Raw genomic sequence first — 8,647 nt, 5'->3', positions numbered from 1 at the left:
TTGAAATATACGTGATGTTTTGCTTGGAAGAGTCCTTCTCATATACGTGAGTATGATTGCTCTTTTCCATTATAGGTGTATATACGTGATAGATCTTTAATTTTGTGTTAAAAAGATCTTTTTTACTTGGCACGTGCTAGATTCACATGTGCAAAACATTGCTAATACACAATATTTGTATGTAACATTAGATCTTTAAATCTCAACTGTCTATATCTAAAATTAATGGTCGAGGTAATTTAATCTATGTGGACGAATGTGGTGGCTTATTTGTCTTCTGTATTATGTATATAATATGATCGCAGGCATAATATATATTGCGTTCTCACTATCTTGCCTAGTGTCCAAATGACATTTTATTTTATTTTGTTTCCATAACAGAAATGATATATCAAAAACTATAGAAGAAGATTTGAGCCGAAATGTGTAGTTTGAGGAAACACAATCCGACTTTGGTAGAAATCTTTGTATTAAGCATACTGTTGTTTGTTCCCGCAAAACAAAGCATACTATTGTTTGCAAAAAAATGATTTCTATGTTTATTGAAGTGACATTCTTTATCCACAACATAAAATATTTATGTACGTACTACTTAAAAAGAACTCATATTCTTTGACCGGCCATGATCATATGCATGTACAGAAATTTTATTTTAAACTAAAAGTTTTTGTCATTTGTTGTTATTGATTGGAGGATATTTGCGTGTGCCTCTCTTACAGGCCCGTGGACATATGTGAGATACTTTGCTAGGTTGTGGCTGGCGACTCTTTTTAAAACTCAGTTAACCTTGTTTTTTTGTTTTGCCAGGTTTTTGTTGTCTTCCTATTATCAGTTGACCTCGCTCGGTCTCATCCCTATATACCTCATGCAATATTATTGTCCATATATGCTCCGTGCAAAAGTATTGTCTAACTATTGTCCTATAACAAAAGGATTTTTTGTACGTGTACATATTCATGCTTCAAGTACATGCAAATTTGCATGAAAAAGAACATTTTTTATCCTAGAATTAATTTTGAATTCTCTAGAAAACAATCTTGTAACCATGAAGATTGTTTTTCCAAACGTGGTACAAATCTCTTTGTTTATCATGGGGAATTACACGCAAACAAATATCAAAGCGTTGACACTAAAAAATGTATTACCTGGGAGCTCATCCACGTTTCTTTACATTATTCAGTATGGATGGCCAGAAGTAAAGCTAGTGACACCTGGCTGGCAAAAAGGTTAAGCACTTACGATGCGCGGCATGTGGTGCAGGCTGTAATATATACACAATTGTTACTTGCTCCTCGTTAGCATCGACTCAGCTATTGCTCCCGCCGGATACCATTGCTGTCCGAGCTGGCGACACCCGCAGTTCCTTGGAGTCGGTGGCGCTGTGGAAGAAACTTGGGCTTCCGGCCGGGCGGCAGCTGGACGGCCGCAATGACTGAATGACACCGATTTTGCTGAATACAGTCCACCAGTGTCGAGCGTCATGCAAGACGACAGTTAGATAGTTGTTGCATGGGCGTTAAGGCTGTCCGCATCGAACTGGGAAGTGATCGCAGCAATATCGGCCTCCGGCAGGGTGTTGTCTGCTTGTTGCGGAGGGCGGGGTGCGTCCGGGTCGCCGACCTTGCCTTCCCTCTCAACTGTGATCTTGCACTTCTTCGTGGGGATTAAGGCCTTCTTCCATAGTCTTTTTCTTCTTTGTGGGTTTCGTTCTCCTAGCGTTGCTTCTACCAGCTCAGCGGCATCCTGTCTAACATGCTGATGAGGGGCAGCTTCCGCCGCAACGTTGACCCCGGGAGCGCCACCAGCCCCGCTGGGATCGTGGGAGCGCTTCGTGGTGTTGGAGACGTGCCGCGGCAACTCGTGTATTTGGCAGGTAAAAGACTTCCCTGCGTCATTGCTTTCCATTAACAGATTGACGTAGAAACCCTTCTTTTCCTTCTATTCTAGTGCTATTCAATATCTATGTTGTACTATTCAATATCTCATTCTGTTACATACATGGGTACGTGTTCATTAGAGTTTTTTTTTCTTTTGCTCCTACTGAAATTCGAATCGGAATTGATGACGTGTTGTTTATTTCTTTTGAAATATACGTGATGTTTTGCTTGGAAGAGTCCTTCTCATATACGTGAGTATGATTGCTCTTTTCCATTATAGGTGTATACGTGATAGATCTTTAATTTTGTGTTAAAAAGATCTTTTTTACTTGGCACGTGCTAGATTCACATGTGCAAAACATTGCTAATACACAATATTTGTATGTAACGTTAGATCTTTAAATCTCAACTGTCTATATCTAAAATTAATGGTCGAGGTAATTTAATCTATGTGGACGAATGTGGTGGCTTATTTGTCTTCTGTATTATGTATATAATATGATCGCAGGCATAATATATATTGCGTTCTCACTATCTTGCCTAGTGTCCAAATGACATTTTATTTTATTTTGTTTCCATAACAGAAATGATATATCAAAAACTATAGAAGAAGATTTGAGCCGAAATGTGTAGTTTGAGGAAACACAATCCGACTTTGGTAGAAATCTTTGTATTAAGCATACTGTTGTTTGTTCCCGCAAAACAAAGCATACTATTGTTTGCAAAAAAATGATTTCTATGTTTATTGAAGTGACATTCTTTATCCACAACATAAAATATTTATGTACGTACTACTTAAAAAGAACTCATATTCTTTGACCGGCCATGATCATATGCATGTACAGAAATTTTATTTTAAACTAAAAGTTTTTGTCATTTGTTGTTATTGATTGGAGGATCTTTGCGTGTGCCTCTCTTACAGGCCCGTGGACATATGTGAGATACTTTGCTAGGTTGTGGCTGGCGACTCTTTTTAAAACTCAGTTAACCTTGTTTTTTTGTTTTGCCAGGTTTTTGTTGTCTTCCTATTATCAGTTGACCTCGCTCGGTCTCATCCCTATATACCTCATGCAATATTATTGTCCATATATGCTCCGTGCAAAAGTATTGTCTAACTATTGTCCTATAACAAAAGGATTTTTTGTACGTGTACATATTCATGCTTCAAGTACATGCAAATTTGCATGAAAAAGAACATTTTTTATCCTAGAATTAATTTTGAATTCTCTAGAAAACAATCTTGTAACCATGAAGATTGTTTTTCCAAACGTGGTACAAATCTCTTTGTTTATCATGGGGAATTACACGCAAACAAATATCAAAGCGTTGACACTAAAAAATGTATTACCTGGGAGCTCATCCACGTTTCTTTACATTATTCAGTATGGATGGCCAGAAGTAAAGCTAGTGACACCTGGCTGGCAAAAAGGTTAAGCACTTACGATGCGCGGCATGTGGTGCAGGCTGTAATATATACACAATTGTTAGTTGCTCCTCGTTAGCATCGACTCAGCTATTGCTCCCGCCGGATACCATTGCTGTCCGAGCTGGCGACACCCGCAGTTCCTTGGAGTCGGTGGTGCTGTGGAAGAAACTTGGGCTTCCGGCCGGGCGGCAGCTGGACGGCCGCAATGACTGAATGACACCGATTTTGCTGAATACAGTCCACCAGTGTCGAGCGTCATGCAAGACGACAGTTAGATAGTTGTTGCATGGGCGTTAAGGCTGTCCGCATCGAACTGGGAAGTGATCGCAGCAATATCAGCCTCCGGCAGGGTGTTGTCTGCTTGTTGCGGAGGGCGGGGTGCGTCCGGGTCGCCGACCTTGCCTTCCCTCTCAACTGTGATCTTGCACTTCTTCGTGGGGATTAAGGCCTTCTTCCATAGTCTTTTTCTTCTTTGTGGGTTTCGTTCTCCTAGCGTTGCTTCTACCAGCTCAGCGGCATCCTGTCTAACATGCTGATGAGGGGCAGCTTCCGCCGCAACGTTGACCCCGGCAGCGCCACCAGCCCCGCTGGGATCGTGGGAGCGCTTCGTGGTGTTGGAGACGTGCCGCGGCAACTCGTGTATTTGGCAGGTAAAAGACTTCCCTGCGTCATTGCTTTCCATTAACAGATTGACGTAGAAACCCTTCTTTTCCTTCTATTCTAGTGCTATTCAATATCTATGTTGTACTATTCAATATCTCATTCTGTTACATACATGGGTACGTGTTCATTAGAGTTTTTTTTTCTTTTGCTCCTACTGGAATTCGAATCGGAATTGATGACGTGTTGTTTATTTCTTTTGAAATATACGTGATGTTTTGCTTGGAAGAGTCCTTCTCATATACGTGAGTATGATTGCTCTTTTCCATTATAGGTGTATACGTGATAGATCTTTAATTTTGTGTTAAAAAGATCTTTTTTACTTGGCACGTGCTAGATTCACATGTGCAAAACATTGCTAATACACAATATTTGTATGTAACGTTAGATCTTTAAATCTCAACTGTCTATATCTAAAATTAATGGTCGAGGTAATTTAATCTATGTGGACGAATGTGGTGGCTTATTTGTCTTCTGTATTATGTATATAATATGATCGCAGGCATAATATATATTGCGTTCTCACTATCTTGCCTAGTGTCCAAATGACATTTTATTTTATTTTGTTTCCATAACAGAAATGATATATCAAAAACTATAGAAGAAGATTTGAGCCGAAATGTGTAGTTTGAGGAAACACAATCCGACTTTGGTAGAAATCTTTGTATTAAGCATACTGTTGTTTGTTCCCGCAAAACAAAGCATACTATTGTTTGCAAAAAAATGATTTCTATGTTTATTGAAGTGACATTCTTTATCCACAACATAAAATATTTATGTACGTACTACTTAAAAAGAACTCATATTCTTTGACCGGCCATGATCATATGCATGTACAGAAATTTTATTTTAAACTAAAAGTTTTTGTCATTTGTTGTTATTGATTGGAGGATCTTTGCGTGTGCCTCTCTTACAGGCCCGTGGACATATGTGAGATACTTTGCTAGGTTGTGGCTGGCGACTCTTTTTAAAACTCAGTTAACCTTGTTTTTTTGTTTTGCCAGGTTTTTGTTGTCTTCCTATTATCAGTTGACCTCGCTCGGTCTCATCCCTATATACCTCATGCAATATTATTGTCCATATATGCTCCGTGCAAAAGTATTGTCTAACTATTGTCCTATAACAAAAGGATTTTTTGTACGTGTACATATTCATGCTTCAAGTACATGCAAATTTGCATGAAAAAGAACATTTTTTATCCTAGAATTAATTTTGAATTCTCTAGAAAACAATCTTGTAACCATGAAGATTGTTTTTCCAAACGTGGTACAAATCTCTTTGTTTATCATGGGGAATTACACGCAAACAAATATCAAAGCGTTGACACTAAAAAATGTATTACCTGGGAGCTCATCCACGTTTCTTTACATTATTCAGTATGGATGGCCAGAAGTAAAGCTAGTGACACCTGGCTGGCAAAAAGGTTAAGCACTTACGATGCGCGGCATGTGGTGCAGGCTGTAATATATACACAATTGTTAGTTGCTCCTCGTTAGCATCCACTCAGCTATTGCTCCCGCCGGATACCATTGCTGTCCGAGCTGGCGACACCCGCAGTTCCTTGGAGTCGGTGGCGCTGTGGAAGAAACTTGGGCTTCCGGCCGGGCGGCAGCTGGACGGCCGCAATGACTGAATGACACCGATTTTGCTGAATACAGTCCACCAGTGTCGAGCGTCATGCAAGACGACAGTTAGATAGTTGTTGCATGGGCGTTAAGGCTGTCCACATCGAACTGGGAAGTGATCGCAGCAATATCAGCCTCCGGCAGGGTGTTGTCTGCTTGTTGCGGAGGGCGGGGTGCGTCCGGGTCGCCGGCCTTGCCTTCCCTCTCAACTGTGATCTTGCACTTCTTCGTGGGGATTAAGGCCTTCTTCCATAGTCTTTTTCTTCTTTGTGGGTTTCGTTCTCCTAGCGTTGCTTCTACCAGCTCAGCGGCATCCTGTCTAACATGCTGATGAGGGGCAGCTTCCGCCGCAACGTTGACCCCGGCAGCGCCACCAGCCCCGCTGGGATCGTGGGAGCGCTTCGTGGTATTGGAGACGTGCCGTGGCAACTCGTGTATTTGGCAGGTAAAAGACTTCCCTGCGTCATTGCTTTCCATTAACAGATTGACGTAGAAACCCTTCTTTTCCTTCTATTCTAGTGCTATTCAATATCTATGTTGTACTATTCAATATATCATTCTGTTACATACATGGGTACGTGTTCATTAGAGTTTTTTTTTCTTTTGCTCCTACTGGAATTCGAATCGGAATTGATGACGTGTTGTTTATTTCTTTTGGAACATACGTGATGTTATGCTTGGAAGAGTCCTTCTCATATACGTGAGTATGATTGCTCTTTTCCATTATAGGTGTATACGTGATAGATCTTTAATTTTGTGTTAAAAAAGATCTTTTTTTACTTGGCACGTGCTAGATTCACATGTGCAAAACATTGCTAATACACAATATTTGTATGTAACGTTAGATCTTTAAATCTCAACCGTCTATATCTAAAATTAATGGTCGAGGTAATTTAATCTATGTGGACGAACGTGGTGGCTTATTTGTCTTCTGTATTATGTATATAATATATTGATAGATGTTTTGCATCTTTAGTTTCAACAAATAAGTCAAGGATAACCTTTGCCATGCTTATTTTGCTAGTATACATGTTGCTGTTTGAAAACAGAAAGTTTACCGCTGTTGCAAAAATGCCCTAGAAAAGTCAGAGAGTGATATAATGTTGAATCCTTTTGCATATTGAGCTCTGATAAATTTATTACAGTGGGAATTTTAGTTTATAATTTTTGGAGTCAGGGAAGTATTGATACTCTTGCATTCTTTACAGACTGTACTGTTTTGGCAGATTGCTGTTATGATTGCATTGTTTGCATATGTTTGCTTAATTAATGATTCTATTTAAGGATAGAAGTATTAAATATGCAGAGGCATTTAGTATGCAATGTTGAATAATTATTTAAGTGATTTGTTACGGTAGAAAATGATAAGGTTTTGCATTGGTTTATACTAACCTATCTCACGAGTTCTTGTTGAGTTTGTTGTGAATGAAGCTTTTGATAAAAAGAGAAACCATGATATGAGAGGAATTAAGGAGACACAAAAGCTCAAGCTTGGGGATACCCAAGGCACCCAAAGATAATATTTTAAGAAGTCTCAAGCATCTAATCTTGGGGATGCCCCGGTAGGCATCTCACCTTTCTTTTTCAACAACTATCGGTTAGTATCGGTTGAGCCTAAGTTTTTGCTTGTTCACATGAGTTGTGCTATCCTTGCAATGTAGTTTTCTTTAGCTTTGCTTGCTGTTTGAATAAAGTATCAAGATCTGAAATTATTAAATGAGAGAGAGTCTTCGCATAGTTGCATAATTATTTAGCTACTCATTGACCTTCACTTATATCTTTCGAAGTAGTTTGTCATTTGCTCATAGTGCTTCACTTATATCCTTTGAGCTTGATATTTTTTCTCTAGTACTTCACTTAGATCTTTTAGAGCACGGTGGTGGATTTGTTTTAAAGAAACTATTGATCTCTCATGCTTCACTTAGATTATTTTGAGAGTTGTTAATAGCATGGTAATTTGCTTAATATTAATATACTTGGTATTCAAGATATGTGAAACTTTCTTTTGAGTGAATTGAATACTAAGATGAGTTTGATGCTTGATAATTGTTTTGAGATATGGAGGTGATAATATCAAAGTCGTGCTAGTTGAGTAATTGTGAATTTGAGAAATGCTTGTGTTGAAGTTTGCAAGTCCCGTAGCATGCACATATGGTTAAAGTTGTGTAACAAATTTGGAACAAGAAGTGTACCTGGCTTGTGTATCCTTATGAGTGGCGGTCGGGGACGAGCGATGGTGTTTTCCTACCAATCTACCCCCCTAGGAGCATGCGCGTAGTACTTGGTTTTTGATGACTTCTAAATTTTTGCAATAAGTATGTGAGTTCTTTTGACTAATGTTGAGTCCATGGATTATACGCACTCTCACCATTCCGCCTTTGCTAGCCTCTTCGGTACCGTGCATTGCCCTTTCTCACCCTGAGAGTTGGTGCAAACTTCGCCGGTGCATCCAAACCCCATGATATGATACGCTCTATCACATAAACCTCCTTATATCTTCCTCAAAACAGCCACCATACCTACCTATCATGGCATTTCCATAGCCATTCCGAGATATATTGCCATGCAACTTTCCACCATGCCGTTCATCATCATGACATACTTTACTTTTTTCATATTACCATTGCATGATCATGTAGTTGACATCGTATTTGTGGCAAAGCCATCATGCATTATTTTTCATACATGTCACTTTTCATTCATTGCACCATCCCGGTACACCGCCGGAGGCATTCATATAGAGTCATATCTTGTTCTAAGTTTTGAGTTGTAATCCTTATGTTGTAATCAATAGAAGTGTGATGATCATCATTATTAGAGCATTTCCCAAAAAAGAGAAAGGCCCCCAAAAAAAAGGGCAATGCTACTATCTCTTTCCACACTTGTGCTTCAAAGTAGCACCTTGTTCTTCATGTAGTGAGTCTCATAAGTTGTCTTTTTATACTAGTGGGAATTTTTCATTATAGAACTTGGCTTGTATATTCCTACGATGGGCTTCTTCAAATTCCCTAGGTCTTCATGAGCAAGCAAGTTGGATGCACACCCACTAGTTTTCTTTT

Source organism: Triticum aestivum, chromosome 7B (assembly GCF_018294505.1).
Source record: "Triticum aestivum cultivar Chinese Spring chromosome 7B, IWGSC CS RefSeq v2.1, whole genome shotgun sequence".
Lineage (NCBI taxonomy): Eukaryota > Viridiplantae > Streptophyta > Magnoliopsida > Poales > Poaceae > Triticum > Triticum aestivum.
This window is presented reverse-complemented; position numbering follows the sequence as displayed.